The sequence below is a fragment of the Nicotiana tomentosiformis genome, chromosome 8 (assembly GCF_000390325.3).
Source record: "Nicotiana tomentosiformis chromosome 8, ASM39032v3, whole genome shotgun sequence".
Taxonomy (NCBI): domain Eukaryota; kingdom Viridiplantae; phylum Streptophyta; class Magnoliopsida; order Solanales; family Solanaceae; genus Nicotiana; species Nicotiana tomentosiformis.
In genome coordinates, this window is record NC_090819.1 from 43,612,394 (window position 1) to 43,625,119 (window position 12,726).

At 39.8% G+C, this 12,726-nt stretch overlaps 1 non-coding gene across 1 annotated transcript; it reads right to left on the bottom strand.

Annotated features, from left to right (window-relative positions):
- Positions 1-9,260: 9,260 nt before the first annotated feature.
- On the bottom strand, positions 9,261-9,367 carry LOC117279743 (small nucleolar RNA R71). Its single transcript, XR_004510166.1, has one exon. It is a non-coding gene; the product is annotated as a small nucleolar RNA R71 (small nucleolar RNA).
- Positions 9,368-12,726: the final 3,359 nt, after the last annotated feature.

Consider the following 12,726-nt stretch of genomic DNA (forward strand, 5'->3'; position numbering starts at 1 on the left):
TTTGCTAGCTTACGATGTTCAATCCTGTCATTCTGAACTTATTTCTTAAATATAACACGAGCCCACCTTATGTATTACTTGTATGCTTGCGAAAACTTCATGTGATCCTGTCCATATGCCTTTGGTTAGAACTGTTGTTAGTTACAGCCTGAAGAACCAAGTGTGTGGACTTCAAAGGCTGTTTAATTAATTTAGTGTATAGTTTGTCACTTGTATGGTTAAGTTTGGCATCTAATTGGGGAAGTAAGTCATTCGTTTGGTCTTGGTGTTGGGCCATATGTGTTGCTGGACCTAAGCATTGGATTCATGCATACTCTATTGTCCTTGTGATCATGGGATTTGGGTCTGCTGGTTGTGTGAAGAGTAAGGCTGTTGAAGGCCCAGAAACATCATTGGTTATTTTTGTATTGGTCATGTAATTGTTCTATTGGGCATATAGTTGTTTTACTCTGTAACTTGTCATATTCGAGTTTGTATCATTTCATTTGAACCTGTAATAACTTGTAATAACAAACAATTGGGTATTACTAAGAATGGGGGCTGGGATACTTTATTTCCTGCATGAATGGGTAGAAAATATGCCTATGGGATTCTAACTATTTTGTTTGCTCGCCATGCCCCATCCTTTGGGAGTCATCTGTACAACATGCTGATTAATTCCCCTATTCACTTAGAAAACATGACATAGGGCTAGTCTAATGTCTTAAATTGCAATGTTAGAAAGCATGCCTATAGGATCCAAATTGGACTTGTTGTTGCTACCTCATTTTTGTACGTAGATACCATGTCTATAGGATGTCAACGCGATAACTGAAGATGTTCACTTTGGTATATTTTTGTCAATTACTTTAATTACATATATATCATCTCTATAGGATTTCAATCAAAGTAGTCAAAACTGCCCCTATTGATATCTTTCTTCTGTTACGTGGCCCTCTTAGAAAGCATGCTTATAGGAACAAACAAGTAATCATTCAACTGAATTATTATCCACCTAGAAATCATATCTATAGGATGTTATTATCTACCTAGAAACAATGGCTACAGGATCATTCAACTGAATTATGTTTTAAAACAGCTTCATCGTTAAATTTGGTCATCTAGAAATCCTGCCTATAGGACCTTACATTAACTGTTGAAATGCTTAATTATATCCACTCGTATAGATACCATGCTGATAGGCCTGAACTATTTAACATGTTTCAATCCTAACTCTTCCTATTTATAGATGCCCGCTTACCTAATCTTGAACATAGACAATATAAGTAACAAATGTCCGCCTAATTAATTGCGTACACCTGAGTCTACATGAGGAGGTGAACTTGAGTCTTTTGTGTTACTTATGTGAAGTCCAATTTGTTTTGATTGTGCACGCTTAGTTTGATCATTTTGAGAAGCCTAAGAAAAGTTTAGAACCACCAACATAGTAGGTCCAAAAGCCTCCTAGACCATAGGCATAGGGCGGGTAAGCACGTATAGGACGTGACTTAGAATTTAATTAGAACGCTTTAGGTAAACAACTTCAAGATAGTAATTGGGTAGTACGAGATGATAGTCAATGCCTGCTGAATAATATGAGCAACCCTTATACTTAAGGGAGTTGCGAAGTATAATTTATGTTGCATGGGGTGATCCTTTAGGCTAAAGAATTTAGGATCCCCCCCCCCCCCCCCCGCATACATGGTAACTACTTGTATACTTGTTTATTTGAACTTATATTGAACTAGGATGTATCTTGTAATTCTCAAAAGATTGTACCAATCGCTTATTAGTGGATAAGCTACTTCTTTCATCTTTGCAATTTCCTTTATCACTTGTTTCATCCTATAATTTAATTAGTTATTTAGACTCTCTGATCTTCTTTAATTGATATGATCACATAGGTTAATTGCAATTCGATAATCGACATAGTACAAAATTCATCCGGGAACCACAGTTGTGGACCTCGAAGAGTGCCTAACTCCTCCTCTTTTGAGGTAATTTGAGCTCTTACCCGATCTTTGGTGACACAGACTAGTTAAAACAGAGTTATTTGCAAATACATGCCCTAACGCACCTTAAATCGTTAGGTGGCAACTCTTCTCTTTTAATATCCAGATCAAAATGTAGGAGAAAACCCCCTGCAAATCCTCTTCTAAAAGTTCCATCAAACCCTAAGCAATTTTCATGTTTACAAGTGATTCTAGTGGCAAGGAAACCCGGACTGCTTGCCAGTTTCTCTTCCTCTTTCTTGTAGCTACGTTAGAGGTTGTTTTTAGGTGAAGAGGACCTAGGTTTCTACTGGTTGTGATCAGTTCAAGGTGAATTATGCTTTTGCTTCCCTTGTTTAATATTCTACGAGTTGTAGCTCGGTTGTAGGGACTAGAACTTGTATGTTTTGAAAGGATTAGCAAGTTGTTATTGCATCTTTTTTGGGGTGTCATAAAAAAACTTTTAAATTGAATTCATAGATGGTTTACATGAGAAGAGGGTTAATTATGTACTGTGGGTTGGGTTGCTCGAATTAAAGCCAAAAAAAATCGGAAATATGTTTTAGTAATCTAAACATTAGTTTGAGTTGCTGAACTTGTGGGAGTGTTATGGGGTCATTTCAAAGTTGTATTGTAGCTGACAAATAGTTGGTATAATTGAATGTGTTGTGGTTAGTGTTGTTAATAAATTCTGTAAGGAAGAAGGGGTTCAAAACTTTAGTTGTTTAATCATAAATCGAGTTTGTCGCTCCTTATACTATTATTTTAATTGTGGAATTGTTTTTACATTGTTGAGGGGCTGAATGGATAGGATTGGTTGTTGATATTGTTGATGTTGTTGTTTGGTGCTTTTTGAATTCGGGGAAATGAGTAAATATAGGAGAAGTGCTGCTCAATTTTCCGTAAGAGAGCTACTAGCATAGAAATGTCTTTTGAGTTCTTCCATGGTATTTTTCACGACCCAAACTAACCCCTGTCGTGATGACGCCTATCGTGGAACTAGGCAAGCCAACTCATTTCCAAAGCAAACCGATGTTTTCATTTAAAAGATAATTTCAATGTTATTTAACATAAAAACCTTCGTAAAGGAGTTCAAATAAAAAAAAGTGCGGAAAGAAAAACCCGACATCGGGGTGTCACTAGTCATGAGCATCTACTACAATCCGACTAACAATATCAAGGCTAACTCAGCCTGGAAAATAGCTAAATATAACTAGAGGAAGATAAGAGGGAGAAGAGCAGGGGCTGCGATCGCCAAACAGCTACCTTGTATCTCCAAGAAGATCTGCAACCAGAACACTCAATAACCGCTACCATGTCCACCCCTGAATCTTCACACAAGGTGCAGGGAGTAACGTGAGTACGCCAACTCAACAAGTAACAACAATAAATAAAGATTGAGTAGTAGTGACGAGCAATAAAGCATATAACATTTATATCAGAAAATCTCAGTAAAACACCACATGCTTTTAAAATCAGGATTTGAATCAAAACATCTCGTTTAACCCAGTTCCAGTAAAAATCATTTAAAGATATTTTTCAATAGTTTTCAGACAGAGGAAAAATGCAAAGGTGAGAAAAATGATGAAATCATAAACAGCCCCTTGGGCAAAACATCACTCATATACAGCCCCTTGGGCAAAACATCACTCATATACAGCCCCTCGGACAAACCTCACAGTCACTCGTGCCACTCGAAAATACCTCACAATCACTCTTACCACTCGGATATGCCTCACAATCACTCATGCCTCCCAGTCACTCAGCACTCGGCACTCGCACTCAGTAGGTACCTGCGCTCACTGGGGGGGTGTACAGACTCCGGAGGGGCTCCTTCAGCCCAAGCGCTATAATCTGCAGGAACAACTCACGTGTTGCATGGACAACTCACGTGCTATAATAATAAAGTATGATGTAGGCGGGCAGCCCCGATCCATACTCATCCTCACAAATCAGGCCCTCGGCCTCACTCAGTCATAAACCTCTCAAGCCACTCGGGCATTTCAGTAAAACAGGCCATTCGGCCCAAAACATTTATAGGCATCAAAATAGAGTCATAAAACTGAATTATGTGGTAAACAAGTATAAACATGACTGAGTATAGATTTTAATCAAAAACAATAAGAGGATGGTAAGAAACAACCCCTAAGGTCCAAACAGCATTGGCGCAAGGCCCAAACATGGCATTCAGCCCAATTTACAGAAATTCTTTCTATAACATATAAGTATCATATAGTTTTAACTTTACAGTTGCTACGGGACGGACCAAGTTGCAATTCCCAAAAGTGCCCGCCCACACGCCCGTCACCTAGCATGTGCGTCACTAAAATAGTATAATGATACAAAATCCGGGGTTTCATACCCTCAGGACTAGATTTACAATCGTTACTTACCTCAAACCGGTCAAATTTATACCTCGCAATGCTCTTGCCTCTGGAATCGGCCTCCAAATGCTCCAAATCTATTCACAATCAGTACAATACCATCAATATACGCTAATGGAATGAATTCCACAAGAAAAGCTACAAAATTAGACCAAAACCCGAAATTGGCTCAAACCCGGCCCCCGGGCCCACGTCTCGAAATCCAATAAAATTCACCAAACTAGAAAGCTCATTCACTCACGAGTCTAACCATACCAAATTCATCAAAATCCGACATCATTTGATCCTTCAAATCCTTAAATTACTCTTCAAATATTCCAAGCCCTAACCCCTCATTTTCACTAATAACAATGATTAAAAAATGGAAAATCACCATATATATAAGTATTAGGGCTAAAGTAACTTACCTCAATGAAATCCCCTTGATACCCTCTTCAAATCTCTCCCGAAAGCTCTAAAAACCGAATAGAAATGGTGAAGAATGCACCAAAATTCGCGAAGTGTGCAATATGTACCCTCTGCACAGGCTTCTCGCACCTGCGGCCATTTTCTCACACCCGCGCTACCGCACCTGCGGTCCAAGGAGTCATACCTGCGCAACTCACTTATGCGCCCAGGCTTCGCATTTGCAGCAAAACCGTGGCACCTACGTGTTTCCTCTGCTTCTGCGAAGCCTGCCCAGCATTGCCCTTTTCCGCATCTGCGCCCCAGGTTTCGCACCTGCGGGCTCGCAGATGCGACCTCCAACTCGCACCTGCGCATCTTGCCTAGCCCAGCGTTGCCCGCACCTGCGCACTCCCTACGCGCACCTACGAGGCTTTTTTCCGCAGGTGCGAAAATAGCAGTAGCTGCAGCACCAGCTACAAATTCTAACTTCGACAAATCTGTTAACCACCCGGAATCACCCCGAGGCCCTCGGGACCTCAACCAAAAATACCAACAAGTCATATATCAACATACAAACTTAGTCGAACCTTCGAATCACTCAAAACAACATCCAATCGTCAAATTACCCTCGGATTCAAGCCTAAGAACTTCTAAATTTTCAAATTCGGCAACCCATGCCGAAACCAACCAAACCATGCCCGAATGATCTCAAATTTTGCACACACGTCAAAAATGACACTACAAACCTACTTTAACTTCTGGAATTCCATTCTGACCCCGATATCAAATTTTTCACTGCCAACCAAAATTGCCAAATTTTCAATTTCGCCAATTCAAGCCTAATTCTACCACGGACCTCCAAATCACATTCCGGACGCACCCCTAAGTCCAAAATCACCTAACGGAGCTAACGGAACCATCAGAATTCAAATCCAAGATCATTTACACATAGGTAAACATCCGGTTGACTTTTCCAACTTAAGTTTCTACTTAAGAGACTAAGTGTCTCAATTCACTGTGAAACCGCTCCGGTCCGAAACCAACTAACCCGATATAACATAATATAGCTGAATAACACAAAAGAAGTAGAAATGGGGAAAACAGGGCTATAACACTCGAAACGACCGGCCAGTTCGTTACATCCTTCCCCTCTTAAACATTCGTTCGTCCTCGAACGGGTCTAGAAACATACCTGGAGTCTCAAATAGGCATGGATATCTGCTCCGCATCTCCCGCTTGGTCTCCCAGGTGGCCTCCTCCATAGGCTGACCTCTCCATTACACCTTCACTGAAGCTATATCCTTTGACCTCAACCTTCGAACCTGCCAAAGTCATATCACCCTTCAATTGAACCGTGCTGAAATCCAAAACATGGGACGGATCTTCAATATACTTCCAGAACATGGAAACATGAAACACTGGATGCACACTCGACAAGATGGGTGGCAAGGCAAGCTTATAAGCCACCTCCCCTATTCTCTGAAGCACCTCTAAAGGACCAATGAACCGGGGGCTCAACTTGCCCCTCTTCCCAAACCTCATAACACCCTTCATGGGTGATACCTTCAGCAAAACCTTCTCCCCAACAATAAAAGACACATCACGGACCTTCCTATCTGCGTAGCTCTTCTGCCTAGACTGCACCGTGAGAAGCCGCTCCTGAATCAATTTCACCTTATCTAATGTGTCCTGGACCTAGTTTGTACCTAAGATCCTAGCCTCACCCGGCTCAAACCATCAAATCGGAGATCTATACCTCCTCTCATATAAAGCCTCATACGGAGCCTTCTGAATACTCGACTGATAACTATTGTTTTATGCAAACTCCGTGAGTGGCAGAAACCGGTCCCATGAACCCCCAAAGTCAATGACACAAGCACGCAACATATCCTCCAATATCTGAATAGTGCGCTCGGACTGCCCGTCCATCTGAGGGTGAAAAGTTGCGCTCAAAACCGTGATGTGAACTGGGACACCATGCAGGCGAACGATCTCTCGGATATAAATCTCAGCCAACCACTCTAAAGAGTAAGTAGTACCAACTAGAATGAAGTGCGCGAACTTGGTCAGCCGATCCACAATAACCCAAATAGCATCGAACTTCCTCGAAGTCCTTGGGAGCCCAACTACAAAGTCCATGGTGATCCGCTTCCACTTCCACTCTGGGATCACTGAAGCAAGCCACCCGGTCTCTGATGCTCATACTTAACCTACTGACAGTTGAGACACCGAGCCACAAACCCAACTATATAATTCTTCTTCTGCCTCCACTAATAGTGCTGCCTCAAATCCTGGTACATCTTCACGGCACCCGGATGGATGGAATACCACGAGTTGTGGGCCTCCTCAAGAATCAACTCTCGAAGCCCATCTACATTAGGCACACATATCCGGCCCTGCATTCTCAGCACACCGTCATCACCAATTGTCACATCCCTAGCATCACCTCTCTGAACCCTATCCTGAAGAACGAGAAGGTGGGGTTCATCATACTGATGCTCCCTGATACGGTCATAAAGAGAAGACCTGGAGACCACACAAGCCAATACCCGTCCGAAATATCCAATCTGACAAGCTGGCCCGCTAAGGCCTGAATATCCAATGCCAAAGGGCTCTCTACTACTGGAAGATATGCTAAACTCCCCAAACTCTCTGCCCGCGACTCAAAGCATTGGCCACCACATTGGCCTTCCCCGGATGGTACAAAATAGTGATATCATAGTACTTAAGAAGCTCCAACCATCTCTGCTGACGCAAATTAAGATCCTTCTGCTTTAACAAATACAGCAGACTCCGGTGATCAGTATAGATCTCACAATGAATCCCATACAAATAATGACGCCAAAACTTCAAGGCGTGAACAATGGCTGCTAACTCAAGATCATGGATAGGATAGTTCTTCTCATGGGTCTTCAACCGGCGCGAGGCATAGGTAATTACCCTACCCTTCTACATCAAAACACAACAAATGCCTATCCTCGAGGCATCACAATATACAGTGTAAGAACCTGAAGCTGATGGCAGATCTAACACTGGAGTTGTGGTCAAAGCAGCCTTAAGCTTCTGAAAGGTCTCCTCACACTCATCCGACCATCTGAATGGAGCACCTCAGTATTCTAGGGTTATGAACATGAACATGAATGGCTAAGAACCTCGGTATTCTGGGGTTATGGATCATTTTGACTATTGTAATTTGATGGTTGATTGTTTTGCTTGAATTATTATATTAATTTGTTTATTCATTATTGCACTTAATTATTCTACTATGTAGGTAACAATAGAGTACTATATATGAATTTATAGTTGAACTCAAAAGTGGGAACTATAGATTGCATATAAGATTGAATAGAGTAAGTTCTTGAATGTGGGCATCGGAGAATAGATTCACGATAAAGATAGACGTATTCTAGTTACCTTACTTGGTTATTTTTACAGGAAATACACATACGTTCATGTTAAGCTTGATTCTATAGACATATAGTCTTAGGTTGTCTTGAATAAGCAAGTGAAGCATCGAAAGAACTTTGCGAGCATAATAAACCCTGCTAATCAACAAATTACATAAATCAAGTGAGTAAATCAACCGGAAGAACGCAATAGGAGTGACATTAATCCCATAACCCCAGAACATTCACATCTCATTGAATTCTTTCTAATTGTTTACTTGTTTGCTTTGCACCTTTGAATTGTTTGTTTGTTTAGTAATTTCATAGTAATTTTTAGTCGTAAAAATCACAATCATCTTCTTCACAACCACTTGATAAATAGATTTATAAATAGTTTAGATTGGATAATAGTTGATCATAAATACTCGTGGGACGATACATTCTCAACACTTTATTACTTGTCGACCACGTATACTTCTGTGTGTGTTTGGACCCAATAAGTTTTTGGTGTCGTTGTCGGGGATTTAGAAATTAGCTACTTTTCTTAAATAAGAATTTATTTGTTATTGTTTGAGATTTCTTTTCTTTTATAGTTTCTGATTCTACAGGTGTTCACATTGAATGCTAGGAAGAACTAACAGTTTGAACAATCCTTCGCCTTTTGATCCCGAACCCAAAAGACTCTTCCACATGTTAAGGAGGGAGGCGAAAGCAAGAGCAAGACTTACGGAGTTGGGTGTTGTAGTCCAACCACAGCCAACTGAGATGGCAAAAAATTAACGAGAGACGCAAGGTCTACTCTCGCAAACATGACTTGGGCTATCGTGAAGCCTAATATAAATGGGCACTTCGAGCTGAAATAGTACATGGTGTAACTGATTCAATCCACAGGGCTATTTGTGGGTTTGTCTAGTGAAGATCCCCAAAGGAATATACATAATATTTTGGAGATTACGGATATATACAACTATCTGAACGTCTCGAAGGACTATGTCAGATTAACTTTATTTCCCTTTTCTCTGATGGGGGAAGCAAATGAATGGTTAAACAAAGAGCCCACAAACTCAATCCTCACATGGGATGATCTAGCACGGAAATTCCTCATCAAATTCTTTTCCACAAAGAAAACAAAGTCATTGAGAAGCCAAATTTTGGGGTTTCAACAAAACGATGGCGAGACTCTATGTCAGGCCTTGGAGAGATATAAAAAGCTACTCAAAGATTGCCCTCACCATTGTCAAACTGATAAAGTGTTGGGACATACTATTGTGTATGGGTTAGTTGAGACCTCCAAATTGAATCTAGACTCTGCTTGTGGAGGAAGTTGCATGCAAATCCATTTAGTGAGATTCAGACTCTGCTAAACAATTTCACTGCAAACGATCATAACTGGCAAGGTAAGGGTGAACCAAGAAGAATGATCGAGGCAGAAGAAGAATAACTGGCAGCAGGTACACTCTAGCTAGATAAGATGTCAGCCATCCGGGTAGAAATTTCTAAATATACTAACCAAGTGGCTAAGATGGCAATGGGTCAAGGGCATCAGATGCAGCAGGTGCAAAGGATGGCCATATACTATGAAATTTGTGGAGAAGGTCACACGAGTAACCAATGTCTGGTGAATCCAGAAACTATTTATTATGTGGGCCAGCAAAGTAAAGGTCCAATGAACAAAAATTCACAATATGAGAACACTCATAATACCAACTGGAGGAATCACCCGAACTTCTCATGGGGTGGAAATCAAGCTACTAAAAATTAATACAGTCCCCAAGGAAACTACAATCAGCTCCAAAGGCCACCATAACAGGTAGAAGACAACACCAATGATATGTTGAAAAAGCTGCTAATTAAAACCAGCAGCTGAGGACTGATTTTTGAAATTTAGAAAGGCAAGTTGCGCATTTAGCTGTTGTAACGACTCGGACGAGCTTAAAACATACACTAAAATATGTTCGCTAGTCGAATATAGTATAAAACATTATCGTATTGAGTTAAACAGAATTTTCGGAGTTTGTAGTTAGATTGCTAGACAAGATGATAAGCAGTTGAGATTTATATGATTAAGAACTAAAATTAACTAAGACTCTAGATCTAATTGACTAATGACAATTGAACAAAAGTAAGCAAAGAAGACATCACTGGGAGGAAATAGGGGTTGATTGGATAGGTGTAAGATAATTGTCTGGGATTTAACTCTAGTTAACTCACTTCTAATGTTCAAGTGATCGTCTCTCAATTCACTCAGTTATTAGTTCAAACGTTTAGTAGAAACACCTCTCTCGATTAAGTCTCAACCTCACAATATAAACTAAGTTAAGCTCGGTGAAGATATACACGAATTCGTATTGGATTGGTCTTTAGGAGAACCTCTCTCGATTATCCTCCTAACTAAGTTTAATCAACAATTCAACTAGCCTCTTTCGATTACTAAGAATAAATAATGACTTCAACCAATAAAAAATAATGCAACAATATCACAAGTTATGCCTCTCTCGATTACACGAACAAGTAAATATAGATGCAACAGTTAAAACATCCAAAACTATTCAATACATAAAAACTAGAGTTAATTATCCATAAACAAGTATCAATACACCAAATCCATCAAACCCTAAATAGAACTACTCCATGGATATGGTGTAATTCATTACAAATATAAAGAAAAACATAAAACAATCCAAACTCTTGTCTTGAATGAGGATTGAATGATAAATTCCTTGTGTTCTTGCTTCTCCGCCTCCTCCTTAGCCTCCTTAGGTCTTAGATGTGTCAAAATTCCATAAAATAATATTTTTACATGTACTTATACTAAGTAGGGTCGGGCCCAGATGAAAACTCCTTCTCCTGCGTGAAATAGGAAAATAACTCTATAAACATTGCACAGGTGCGCCGCATGGGGCGACGCGCCACGTGCCACGCGCCATGCGGGGCGGTTGTGGGAAAGTTCAGAGAGTTGATTTCTGACAGACTGTAGGATTTTGTACAGGTGTGGCGCGCCATGCGCCGCCCCACGTACCGCGGGTGTGTTGTTTTCTCAGAGTCCGGATTTTTCATGACTTTTTGATATCCAGACATGGTTTTCGACCCCCGAACGCAATCCCGGCTTAATCCCTTGTGCTTTTATTCAGACTTCAAATCTCCAAATAGCTCAAATTCATTATGTAATATCTACATAGCTCGGAATCTTCCTACAAGGTATAAAACACACAATCAGTGTAAAACACTAGCATTTAAATCTCAAACTCAATTAAAGTGCAGTAAATTGCAATGTAATAATCGACTAAAACATGAGATTATAGCCTACCATCAACACCGCACACTTAAACCATTGCTCATCCTCGAGCAATCAAACCACACTTTTAAAGACACAACCTTATTAAGCAACTCTCATGACTCATCATACCAAGAATATTTAAAATAGATTAAGCCCAATAATGTAACATTATAGACTCAAAATTTGACTCAAAAGTACAACGCATTATTCACAACTCACTCACTTACTCAACATAGAGGTCAAGCATTAACTTTACTTCATGAATCAAGTGCCCTCACCAAAATAGAGAGTAGTTCCACACACCATCAAATTTAACAACAATCAGTAACTCAATATAGAAAGAATTCACTCACTCTTAGAGATAACATTCATATGCCACAAAAGATGAACCATAGGCTTGCCCGTAGTGTACTACTCAACTAATCGAGTTCATTCAGTCAAAGATTAGATAGGACTTTAATTGGTTGTAATGTAGGCTGTGGGACGGGTAGGATACATTTAGATATAAGAGTGACTACACCTCCCTAAGCACTTTAATACATACAATTTAACATTGAAAACCTCACACTTATGTCAAACCATACTCCACATTTAGATCAATATACATTAACTCTCAACTTCTTTAAGCACAATTACATCAAGATTTACCACTATCATGGAATATTTTGCACAATCATACAATATTTGTTTTTCTTTTTCAATTCAAGTGGCTCTTACTTTTTCGCTACATTTCACCCTTCTCCTTATTTCATTAGTTCCACTCAAAAGCCAAACCAACCACCCCGTACTTCAACTTTTACAAAGTTTATAATCAATTCAAGTGCTTACGAGGGGTAAAAGGTTCAAATATATGGTCAATTCAAAACAAATGGGTAAGGCTTGTAATGTGGTTGCCAAAGAAACAAGATTACAGGATCAAAGGGGTTAACTAAGATAAATAACAATTAAGTGTGTAATAACATATAATTGGCTCAACAAAGAAATGCCTCTATCACTTCCTAGACTGAACAAAACTACTATTTCTCTTTGCAAACACACGGTACAAGTTCTAGACACCAAATGCAATGCACAGAATATACAAAACCTCACACACACATGGCATATAACTCACTCATGATCGGAATCATCGAGACACTCTAGTCAAAGTAGTTAGGCAAAGTTAGGATCATACAATTTTTAGGTACTTATACAAGAGTCACAAACTGAGCCTAAGCGTTCACAACTAAAGCACTCACTGTTCTCAAGGTATATCAAAGTTAAAAGATGTCTTCCAATTCAAATCACAGCACAAGTACACCATATTCAAACAAAACCCTTGGAAA